We start from the raw sequence: 13,704 nt of genomic DNA, 5'->3' as shown, positions 1-13,704 counted from the left end.
AGTATATTGAAATTAATGAAGTATTTCTTGTAATCTCATAAATCCTTCATAGAACTTACAGTTGTAACGGGCTTCCGTTCATTAATTAAAGTTTAACCTTTGATTAATGTTAAAAAGGGTTGTCTGAATGCTCACATAGTTTACACAGCTAATCAAATTTAAGAGCATCAAACGAAGGTTCGGAGATCTCTCACCCCTTCGTCTTTCGTTTCTCTTTGTCTTTCATTTTGTTTCTTAACTATACACAATCAACGACTCTCCACGCTGACGACTTTGTTCGTATCTATAATAACATCACTATTATGATATTTTTAGAATTAAGAATTAATTGACAAATCAGTATTTTTTCTAATATCTATAAATCATCAAAACAATACTTAAATAAAGAATTGATTATGATGCCTTAATAACCCTTCCATTGCGAATTTAGCAGAAACCTAGTAGCATGGCGGATATATCTGTTTTAGCCAATAGGAGAAATAATTTATACGTGATACTTGATCTATATATATATATTTTTATATTATAGGTTGGCGGACGGCCATATGAACCAGATGGTAAGTGGTCACTACCACATTGACGATGTATGAAATAATGACTATTCATTAGATTGACCTTGGGAGTTGAGATGTTGTATCGATTGTGTCTGTAGTAACTCTTACACTTATTCTCCAAACTGGTAATAATAGTATTGCTGTTTGGCGGTAGAATATCTGATGAGTTTGTAGTACTTACCCAGTTGTACCCAGTATAAGTACCTATTTGCATAGATTTACTGATACTTTACTCAACATTACTAATATACTACCCAATGAATTGAAATATTGCAGTTTCGTCGTCGTTGTTTTTGTTTTTTTTTTAAATAGAAAATAATATGAAGAATTCATAAGGGGCTTATTAAATATCGTTTTTTACATTTTTAATTAATTTATATCCTAATTATAATATACCGAATTAACTCGACGGTTAAATTAATATATTTTACTTAAGTCAAAAACATAAATTAATATTTTATCATATTTTTTTTTTATTTTGTCTGTACATTTTTAAATTAACACAAATATTTTCTTATCTTATAAACCTCCTTCTTATATTTTTTTCAAATTTATATTCTTATACCAAAAAGGTTCAACATTTAACAAATTATTAATTAAAGTAGGGTAGAAAATATATGAATGTTCTGAATTTGTTTTAGACCAATGCTTCACAGTGTAAATATTTTAGTTGAAGCTCTTATCAAAGAAAGGAGCGGAACACAGAGCGCCATGTCATGCGGGTGTGTGTTAATTAATCTACTTATATGTACATATTACATTATATACAATGTTGTAATGTTCGAGACACCATTTATTTTAAATATGTATATAAACAACACATTTGATAACTATAAATATAATTTTGTGATTTTAATCTACGCTTATTATATATATGCTAAAAATCGTTTATTTAGTGTTAGGGGTTTTCGGGAAAGCTGTATAAATTAATTCTCGGTTAAACCTGCATATTTTTATTTTATTTACTTGTTTTACTGACAAATTTTGTTATTCTTTTTGTATATCAGCTCAGTATTCCGAACTAGCTTTCGCTATATTTTGGAAGTCAATTCCTTCTCAAATTGTATAGCTACATAATTATTACTCAAAATATTAAAAAAAAAAAATCAAAAACTTATCATAAAATTTTGTTTTACATTTAATATTATCTTGTAAAATGAAGGTTCAAGAGATTTGATTACATTAAGAAAAATTAAAAAGTGATTATTTGTTGGCACAACAATTCCCGTTTCCTAGTCACCAAACAAAAATATTGGAAGCCGTTGTTTCAGCGGTAAATTAAAGGAAAGACTATCCCTTTAAGAGCGTGACTCAAAGCGACTTATAAGGTGGCAGAAAAGTCCCTAGTTATCCTAGTTGTAGTTACTAGTGGAAATTTAGCTTCAAACAACAAATAAAGATGTCCGGCTAGTTAGACCTACACCTGTACTCTTCCCAGTCATGTCTAATTTACTGCCACATCTGATCATCATAGTTAAGGAATAAGTTTTTCAAGAAGTAGACGAACAGAATCCTTAATGGCCGGCTAGTGGCAGTTTGGTTATGAAAATGTGCAAAATTGGCGGCGATTATTACTACTTGTTACACAAAGTCCCTATAATCTTTTAAAAATTAATAACATATTCCTATAATATTTATGTCTTTGGGCGGATTTTAAGTATGCTACGATGCTGAGGAATGTTATTTAATAATAATCCTAAGCCGAAATATAAAAAGAAACAAGTTATCAATTCAGCCTTACTTTTTTCCGTATTTATTATTATAATTGATTGTTTTTTATTCATTATATTATATACATAAGTAACCATAATCAAATTAGTGGGATACCTATAGTGCACTGTTTCTAATTCAAAGCTTAAATTTCATTATTTTTCATTTTCATACTTAAAGCTTACTAATACTAGTATTCGATTTAAATCCGAATAATACCAGCTTATTCCAGATTTTAGTCTATTACGCAAACCGCACCGGCAATTCCTTAGTTAATTCTCTATGCAGGTTGTCCGTCTTAGACGAGGATAAATATTAACACGAAGCGCTATTCTATAAATTTATATTTCATTTATTTTCGATGTAATCTTAATATTTTATGGATAATAAATTGATATATAATATGTTGCTCTGACTATATAGGGTAGAACTAAATGTTTTTACTTCTCATGTACAAACATACAAAGTACAAACACAATGACTAAAACGTTGAATCAATTGAGCAAAGTTTGAAAACATTATTTGGGTTTCAAATGGACTAAGTTCTATTTTTATCCAGCTGTCCTGTCAGTCGACTGACTGACTGACTGACGACTGATAATTACACTGGTACTTATGTTGCAAATATATACCATATGTAATTGTTTTGAAAATTTAGTAATGGTGTCGTTTTGTAATGGCTCAATTCAAATACGTGTTTACATTTGTTTTTTAATTACCTTTTGTTTACTCCAATTGCATTTATATTTTATTTTCTTTTAAACTGTTTGAATTTCTTTCATAAGAAAATATTTAGAATAATTTCGTCTCTTCTAGTTAGAATGTTTCAGGGAAAATCCTCTAGATTGAAGACGGTCTTATTTAATATGCATTCAAGGTATATAAGGGGTACAGCGTTTTAAATTGGCTTGTGATACTGAATACTAATAAATTTTCACAGAAATTGTATTCGCACTTTAAGATGTAGAGTTTTTTTAAATAATCCGTACGATAAGGTTCTTGTGTGAAATGTGTGTGTGTGTGTGTTGGATGGACTTAAATACCTCGAATTTATTGGAAAGTTATCATCACTTTAGACAAAAGCAAAAACTTTATCCGTCTGAAATATTATCTTCATCTGATATGTTGACTGAATCTGAAATTGAATTTTTATCAGACTTGCAAATGATGTTACGAATTCAACATGTATATTTCCACGCATGAATGAAATAATATTTTTAACAACTGAAGCGAGTTCGAGTAAGGAAAGAATAACGAACGTAAAGTAATAATACTTTCAACATTAATTTTACTATATGTATATTAACAAAGAATCTGAATAAATATAGACCAGATGATATTCGTATTATATACAGAAATGAACTGGCTTCTTTAATAAAAGTAGAACTGATAGAGTGAGTTAATTTTATCAATTAGATGTTCAACTAAGTGAAGCGAAGTAGTAATAAATCTAGTTGTAGCGTACTCGAGCCCCACGTACTCTTCCAAGTAGATATTTATTTTCTTCTACACTAAGTTCATTACTTCGCATAATAAATCTTTTGCACAACAAACATAAATGTTGTATACTTATTTTAGTTCATAGATTACATTTGGATGAAGTTTACTTTAATGTTATTGAATGTACAGTGAAAACTTCTTTAGCCGCGTTGAGCGATTGTTTTGAATTAAATTGAAGGAATATGTATTTGTTGTAAAGTTAATAAGTATGATACGAATTTACATACATATTATAAAAAATATCGACGTCCCTATGCAACAGTGTAGTTTTTACAAAACTAAATTTCTACACGAATGATGTGTTTTTTCGTTATAATTATTTTTTCAAGAGATAATTATTATGACAACTCTGATGTGTGAAATTCAAGCAATATCGATTTTAATTAGTTAAACGACTAACTACCGAATTACTTGATGGATCTTTACGTAATATTCTGCATTTCAAACCAGTGGTAGCTTTACATTTGTAAAACGCCGATTACAAAGTACTTTTAAAAACTTACTAAAATAAACGTTCATTTCGATTTTTTTAAATGCATACTTACACTCCTTTCTTGTATATCTTTGCCAACCTATATTTTTTATATTTAATATATAAAAAAATTAATCCTATCTATATACGTTAATATAAATGTATATATATATAAAAACTTTAATGAGTGTCCGACCCCACGAACCGCGCCGCCCACAGACGCCACCCGTCTACTTTCTTACTCCAGCTGGTTGCTGTGACACAAACACCTACCGTAAATTGATCGGATATATTTTATTCCAATTGGAAGTTTGATATACAAAATACTCGTAATATATAATTAAATATTATTGAATATATACCGTGTTGTTTAAAGGTAATAAAATGATATGATAACAAAACGGTGGCTAACCAATAATTTAAATGTTAAAGGATTATTCTTCCAGTGCGTTAATTCGTATTTATTTCTTGAAAACAAGACAACAGCTGGGTACAGTTTGTTCCTCGAAATTTATGTCTGCAATGCTCGCTCTTCTAAGAACTCACATACGGCTATTGTTTGTTAAATCGTGTTATGTTTTAACCTTATTTGAATATATATATTTTTTCACATATTATATCAAGTATTGGATAAAAATATAAAAATTTTTCATCGAATACGTCGTGAAGGTCACCTCTCAATATTTCCATCTACCAATGACCACCAAATGAATTATAAAAACGAATTAAGCACGCAGAAAATTAGTGCTTCACGTTTTAGATTTTTATTTTTAGTTTAAAAATTATGGAATTGTAAGCAATCGTATGAAACACGAGAATATGGCGGTAGAATTGTTATGGTTTCAGCACAGGTTTATATTCGCAGATATATTTTTATTATTGTTTGTTTTCGTTACTTCGTTTGACAGGCTTTCGTAACCATTTTTTTTGCATTTTATAAATTTCTAAGTTAATATAATAAGGATTTTTCTGTAAAGGATAACCTTTTTATTTTTCGTTACTCGTGCTTCAGTTTTACCGAATGAAGCGTGAAGTTTACTTTCCATGTTGCAACGCATATAAATAAATACGTAAATAAATTGTTCGAGAATTTTTAATTCATATTTATTTTGAAATTCGTAGAGTAAGTATTAGATTAGAAATTTACATACGACGTAGCTGAAGCTATTAATCGACTATCGTCACAACCTTCGGCCCTTTGGCCTCGGACCCATAGGCTTAATAAGCCTTAAAAAAACAGATCAGGATTGGCAATTTTAATTTGTGGTGACAGGTATATTAACAACTCAACGAGATGGATGCAAAAATAATGACACTTCGGATAATTTCAATTATATTATTTATTGGAAAGAAGTACTTAAGTGAACTGGCAGAAATCTTCACTAGGAAGAAATGTTATGCCCCTTATAAGCAACCTTTCTCCCTGTTTCCTTCTATTACATACGAATTTATATTAAATTATTTTATATTATTGTCATTGTTTTAATTCACTCGGGATTTTAATAACAAATTTATGTGTTGTTTTTTCGTTATTCTCAAACGTTTTTTTATTTATTTCATGGTGTTTGTTATTTAAAGTATGATCTATAACAAAAGAAACTTCGTTTCAACCGTGTGTCCCAAGACATTTCTGTTTTTTCACGGAAAAATAATTTAACAATAACGATAACTTTCAGTTTTTCTCAAGCATTGTGAGACTAAAAAACAAACTGTTTCAAACCCTTTCTAAACTATTATCAATAAAAAGCACTTATTTGAAAAATTGAGTAAATTAATAATGAAAATAATTTAATGAATCAGTCTATTATTTGATTTTAAGGGGAGTGGTATTTCGTTTTTAAAATTTTAAAAGTAAAAATATAAATTGTAGTCCTGTTTGCGCATCCTCTTCCGAAGTAAATAGAAAATGTAGGTCTTTTAGATACATATCACAAGGATAGCTCTCTTATTTAAATGGTTCAGATCACAGATAAAACTCGCCTCCATAAATCACTTTGCCATCTCGGGGCTCGCTTGAATGAGGCGTTAAAAACTTAGTTTAAAACTTCCTTATTTTAAATTGCAGCGTTTATAAAAATCTATTTAATTTTTTTTAACAAAAAACGGCAGTGAATATTACGAATATGATCACAATTGATCAATCATTTAACCATCATATCAATAACAACAAAAAAGAGTACAAATTGGAAGTAATAATAATGTAAATAAATTCTTTAAATATTAAGAAAAGGACTAAAAAGAAGAATGACAATGGGCGTGATAACAAAATGTAAGTTCTCTCCACTGATATAATGAAATGGATGCCACTTTGACGTAATTGGGACAGGCTTATTAACAGTTTTGTCGCGACCGTAAAACAATTAAATTTACGTTACCGATTTTAAATTTTTATAAAATTTGCTTTTTGACACAAAACTAATATAATCCTCCCAAAATTCTGCCTGGAAGCTTTCTAAGGTTTCCTGTCACTCAACGAGCCCAAAAAAGTGTCGAAGAGTAATCACTAACTAGGTACTAGCGTCTAACTGAATAAGATATTATTACATTAGTTGCAAAATAATTAAAAAGTACCTATTGAATGCATAACGAACTTTGAATAAAAATTGTAATTAAAATATAATGAAAAATCCTGCTGTATGTAAAAGCGAAAAAAGCATGGAGCTAATACTTGTTGACTTCCAGGCAGATATATTACATACATATACAATTGTATTTAACTAATATGATTTTGTATTTTTAAATTTTGAAAAAGAGTAACTACTGAGCTTCTTGCCGGTTCTTCTCGGTAAAATCTGCATTCCAAACCGGTGGTAGCTTCACTATTCTGTTAAATGATGATGATTCAAAGTGCTTGTAAAGTATATTTGTTTTTTTTTTAAACTTATCAATATACAAATAATTTGAAACATTTTGTTCGTTAAGATAATATTCACAATGAATTTTTGAGATACTACTTCTTTACCACTTCAACTTTTTGCAATTCGCGTTAAACTTTCCTGTTTTACGCCTCAAGTTTTTATTGCCCCGACGAGTTTACGTAACGTAATGCGACGGGAATAGTAATGTCAAGCCTGTAATCATTCCAGGAAACTTTGATAGCTTAGTGGTTTATTCGGCCTTCTTAATTCTGAATGTTCGCTGCGTAAACTTTTCCAGACCTTTTCAACCACGGAAATTCGTTTATTCTATTTAGAATAGAAATTAAGATCCTTTGCTCTCTATTTGTTTAAAATTAGAAAGACACGTTTTAATTTTTAATGTGATTTCTATAAACCTCATTCTCGTATTATTTTTAGTGCTTCAAAAAAAGCTATTTATGTAATAAGTCTACAATCGTTTACATTTAATACTTAGCCAGGAATACGCGATGTGATTTCGTCGCGGTCGCTCTGCGAATTGTATCGATACAATTCGAGCTTTATTCCGTAAATAATAGCCTGATTTGGTCGACTTAAAATTAGTCTCAGGTTTAATTTATGAATTATATTTGAAAACAAAATTTCATAACCTCAAAAGTAAAAATATATCTTCAATAAGCATTTTTAAATCATTTCACAGGATTATAATTAAAAGTAAAGCGATTTTATTCAGAGAAGAACCGCTAAGAACTTTAGTAGTATGAATGTGTGAAATAATATTTATTCTTAGATTAAATCAGTAATATAAACAGCTGCTTCTTAAGTTTTTAAGACTCTGTTATGTTTAAAGCAAAACGATGAATGTATATTGAAAAATATAAATATGCCTTGAATACGCGTAAATGCAAGCTATGTCTGCTACGAAACTATATGGCCAAAACAAACAAGGCGATGTACGTTCTTTACGTAGACCAAATTGAAATTTTGGACTGGATTTAGTTGCAATTAGAAATAATATGTAACTGTTGTTATAGAGTTGCAGAATATTCCCATTCAATATTTCTACCTTCAATGAAAGTCTTAAACTTTGAAAAATGCTCTGCCGCGGATGATATTTCAATAAATATTAAAATTTGTTTTGAAATAGCGATAGGAGAGACTGGTTCATTTTTCGTTCCAAGAATCGGAATTACGCTAGAACCGGAAATATCTTTTTGCAAGTATTCTTCGCGGTTTTAACACTTGAAATAAATAAATTTAAATGTGTGTGAATAGTATTACAATCAAAATTATAATATGCAATAATTGACATTCATAATAATGAACATTTGATTTTTATTTTTATTTAATAATGCTTGCTATTGCTATTTATTTTATGAATAATAAGGAGGATATGTTAATATTTAGAATAAAATTAGAAGAAGTCTATTGTATAAAACTATCAGAATTTAACATTTTCGACTATAATATAACATTTAACTTTTAAAGCACCATCTTTTATCATCTCTTTACAACTTGCACAGAACTTTATAACTTTATTTCGACGTTAAAATATCTCATGCCCGAAGATAATTTCCACCTTTTATTTAACTTTAAAACCTTTTTGAGAAAAGTTTAATTTTTTAAGTCAACGTTGCTATTACGGCATAAAGTCACTAACTCTTTATAAATATATATATCAGATATATATATCATTTTTAAAACAGGGTCCTAAGCCACATTACTAAATTATTAATTATGCGGTCGCGTCAGATAATCTTTCTATCAAATACGAAATGTACTTATATATTTTCGCTCACACACTATAATCATTTTTGTGCAATTGTTCAGTAGTCGTAGTCGTTTTTCATTGTTACCGTGACATATGTGACAGAAATCAGTCAGGATATTATTATAATAATTTAAGTATTAGCATTTCTGTCACTTCACTGTTCAGCTAAACATTGTCCTTTTAGGTTTCACTTCACAAATAGTTACTTAGTCAGCGATCATTTCGTCCACATATCATATCTCTCGACGTTAACAATTACGACTCCATTTTATTCATGTAGATTACGGAAAAATAAGAAAATATTAAAGCATTGTGGAATGCTGAACAGAATTGCTTATTAAATTTTAAATTGTTTAGTAGCAACAGTTATTAAAGCCGTATCAGAAATCTTGTAACTTTATACCTTTAAACTCTCAAAGAATAACGCGACTCAAAATTTGGCCTGAAAATAAGTTTCTCCGACCTCGTTGTGATTTACATAAAACTTGTTTAAATGGTAATATTTGGAGACGTCACCCATCGCGGCCGTTCCCTCCGGTTTTCTTAACCAAATCTATCTTAATAGCTAAGTTGCTATGATGATGGTTGAATGTCGATGGAAATGTCACCTGTGAAATTAATGACTTGCTGCTATTTTTGAGGGTTTTAATAAAGGTCGGTGTTAGCCTGCGTCAGTCAAAGAATTCCTATGATATGAAGATAATGTAAGCTAAAAAAAAAATGTGGATCTTCCTTACAACTTCATGGCACTTAACCTTTTACTAACTAATTAAATAAAGTTATTTTTACGGTATTACAAAGAGGTAAGAATGTTGTAATTTAAGAAAAATAATTCTTATTAATTATCTATATAAATATTATAAATACGAAAGTAAAGAGAGAGCTCTCTCTTTCTGTCTGTTGCTCTTTAATAGCCAAACTACTGAACCGAATTTGATGAAATTGTGTTTAAGCAAGCTTGAATTCTAAGGAAAGATATAATACACTTTTCGTACTTAAAAGCTAAATCTCTAAAACGCTAGCGTAACAATTATTGGTAAATGTATAATAATATATAAAAAAATAATAATAATAACTTAACACAATCGAATATTGTGGATCCAAAGCAATGAGTTTGAAAAACTGTGGTGTAAATTTTAGTAACCTTATATTCAGGGGTGAGAACATTGAGAGTAAATTTTATATAACGGAAGAAATTCGGAGGCACGTATCACTAATCTAAGTCGTAGCTGTGTGGTTGATTCATCTCTTTAGAAAAAAAATGCTTTACTCAACACGAGGTTTACTTGTTGTAATAATTTAATAACTTTTTGCTCTTGTATTAATTTTTAGCCTGTAAATTTCCCATTGTTTGGCTAAGGCCTCCTCCCCTTTGAGGAGAAGGTTTGTAGCATATTTCACCACGCTGCTCCAATGCGAGTTGGTGGAATACACATGTAGCAGAATTTCGTTGAATTTAGACGCTTGCAGGTTTCCTCACGACGTTTTCCTTCACCGCCGAGCACGAGTTGAATTATAAACACAAAATAAGCACATGAAAATTCAGTAGTGCTTGCCTGGGTTTGAACCCGAAATCATCGGTTAAGACGCACGAGTTCTAACCACTGGGCCATCTCGGGTCTTCTAATCTAATCTAAGTATTAAAAATTTAAAAATAGAAAAATCGATACAAATAATTAAAATAAACAGTATTTAAACTATGGTCGCGGGTGAGTGTGAAGATATTGAATCTATTAAAAAAATGAGGGCGTTTAGAGTTCGATGCGTATTCACGTATTTTTAACGAACTTGAAAATAGTACGACTAATTTGATTATTTTTCATTGAACATTAAAATAACGCCATCAGGAAATTAAAAAAAAAACATGTTTACAGTTCTATCCATGCATGTATGCATTTTGTTCCTCAATAGCGTGCCAATAGATTTCGTTTTTATAACCCCTGTATATGTAATTTATATAAAGAATTGAACACAATCAAGTGTTTTATCGATATCAGTTTTAAAAAAATTAAAGTATCCTTTGCATTTGGCACACATAATTGTAGTTGTATTAGTAGTTGTAGTATATAAAAAACTATAACAACAATTTTTAAAAACAAATGAATTATTTTTTACTTTAAAGTGCTACTACGTAATCGTATTTAATTTTTTAATAAAACTAGTAACGTAATGGTATAATACAACTATATTTACAGTCATAAATAACATTTAAAACACTTTAAAAATATATTAGCTTTAGCAACAAAAACCATTGTAAGCTTTAAATTATCTTAACAAAGAATGTTCTTCGCGGTAACTTGTAAATTAATTTAATTAGTTCTCATCAAGATAATTCGATTCCACAAAAGACCTCCAAAGAAAACTTTTCTATTTCCGTGATACACGGCCGATTGAGTAATTGGTGGTCGGATGTGAATATTCTTTTTCTCGATTGGAAACAGTTTTAAATTACACTAATAATACAATTGAAATAACCTATATACTAGAATATCGATCTACCTTATTTAATAAAGTTGATGGTTTTACATAATATTTGATAGTTTATGTGGGTATGAAAGTGATAAGTAAATCGTATTTTTTTTACGTGAGCATCTCAGCGAAGACTCAATTGAAATAGAAAAATACGCAATGTGTTTTTAATTTTAGGATATGTCTGTTTTAAAGGAAAGATTTATTTTCATAGTTTCTAAAACTTTATTTTGAAAATAAACGGAATTTACTGTCCTCGACATTTTAAATTTCTTTATTGGAATACCACGCTGAAAATGCTTTTATAATCGGAATTCGGAATGTTCGGCAAACAGAACGTCTGTGTATTCAGTTTTTGATCAACAAATCTCTATCCAATTACCGAATTTGAGTTGGTCCTCTGCAATCTAAGTGTTCGATTCAAACCGGATTATTAGCTACAACTTTGGTTTAGCGAAGAATTGTGAATCTGCGATATTGTTTTCCTTGATTACATTTGATATTACTTTTGTATTACGCTTGATTATAAGCTTTGGGAAATCTCAAAATGTTATTAAAAATATTACATTAAGTATGATTAGTGTAGATCACCATTTGTATAAACGACGTAAGAATAAGTAGTTTTTTATTAACATTACAATTCTTTCACGAATTTGGAAAACAGACAAAGATACTTTAAATATAAAAATAGGGGATTTTACAATGCTCGATCATAACCGAGAACAATTCAGTTTCGTCGAAGCAAAGAAAACAATATTACGTTCGAGCAATTCCCGGCGGGATGGGCCATAAGAATATCTTGTACAATTCTAAGTAGGCACTTCGGAAGAAGTGAATGGTGAGTAAAAGAATATATCACAAAAAGGCGGGCCACGGCTTTGTGATTGAGAAGCCTCGACGCTTAAGTAGATTTATGATTTCTGAATAAATTGTCAAGAGCTTTAAAAGATAATTTCTTATTATTTAAAAGTTAATTTAACGGATCCAGTTAATAGCGAGAAGCTGTATTATTTCAACTCTCTATTACAAAAGAAACGGAAGAAACGGGTTTAAGATTGTCGTTAATGTTTCAATGATTGCTGGCTTTTTCTAATGAATTTTAGAATTATTTAGAGTCGAAATTTGTGAAATCGGTGAGGTGGGATTCTAAGTTAATAAGGAACGAGCTTTCTTTGGATTTATGTCGTAGAGGACGTGTTAGAATCTTAAGTCAATATCTAAATATTTATTGTTATTTTGTATACAAATTTGTTATAACAAAAGGTACCCTCTGTTGACATGACATGTATTATTATGAATACCTAATATAACATTATTTTATTTTTAATTTGTTAAATTTATTTGAGACAGTATTTATTTTACAACACACACACACACAATTAATGTGTAAAATATGTTTAATTGAATATTGTGCTTATTTTTGAACAAAAAGTCGCTGTGAATAAATGTCTGTGTTGGAAACAATGGGTAATGGCTAGTGATCAGAAATCGTAAGTATAATGAAGATCAAGTTAAAACAGACTCTTCTTTATATTGGGAAAGGTCGAGTACCCTACAGCGTGTAGACGGCCCTTATACGGACGAAGGAACAGCACGTTCACATCACGTTGACTAAAACGGTGTTTGCGCGATGACGAAATAAATTGATTTTGTTTTGATTTAATTATATTATTATTTTAATTTTATTAATATACAATTGAAGAATTGTCGATGTTACTTTTCAACCCTCGAATGAATTAATGATTTTCCTGGTAATCCAACATAAGTATAAGTATTAAAATTTTTCATCACGAATGATCTTGAACTATGAACGTTAAAACCTAAATACAACCATAAAAATTATTTACTAACTTAGAAATTAAGAGGCCTTAAGTTCATCTTAATCTGTGTAGTTCATGTAAGTTCGGGATTTTTTTCTGAACTGATCTTTATAATTAACTTTGCGTTGGGTTCCATACCAATTAACCGGTTTTTCATATTGGCAACTTTTTATTTGAAACGAACAAGCTACTTTTTGAATTAGTTTTATATATTATATAATATATATATATTTAAATATTATTTCTTACATGTTAACTTTCGAGTTATTTACCACTTTTCTGCTTCTTCTTTCTGTGTTGATCACTGAAAATACGCGCAGTAATTTTCGTTAGATCCACAGATAAAGATACGTCGTGAATACTGATGTTAGTATTTTTTCGATGTTAGTAATATTGTTTGTGTTAAAATATTATTATTAACGTGGGTCTTCTATGTACGTGACTTGACATCTGCTGACGAAGACCTCTTGCCAAACTTGAGATGAGGACCGGACGCGTCTGCTTTGTCAAACAACAGGCTGCCTGTACAAAGACCTATAACTATGCACGT

Source organism: Vanessa atalanta, chromosome 7 (genome assembly GCF_905147765.1).
Source record: "Vanessa atalanta chromosome 7, ilVanAtal1.2, whole genome shotgun sequence".
Taxonomy (NCBI): domain Eukaryota; kingdom Metazoa; phylum Arthropoda; class Insecta; order Lepidoptera; family Nymphalidae; genus Vanessa; species Vanessa atalanta.
Note: the sequence above shows the minus strand (reverse complement) of the source record.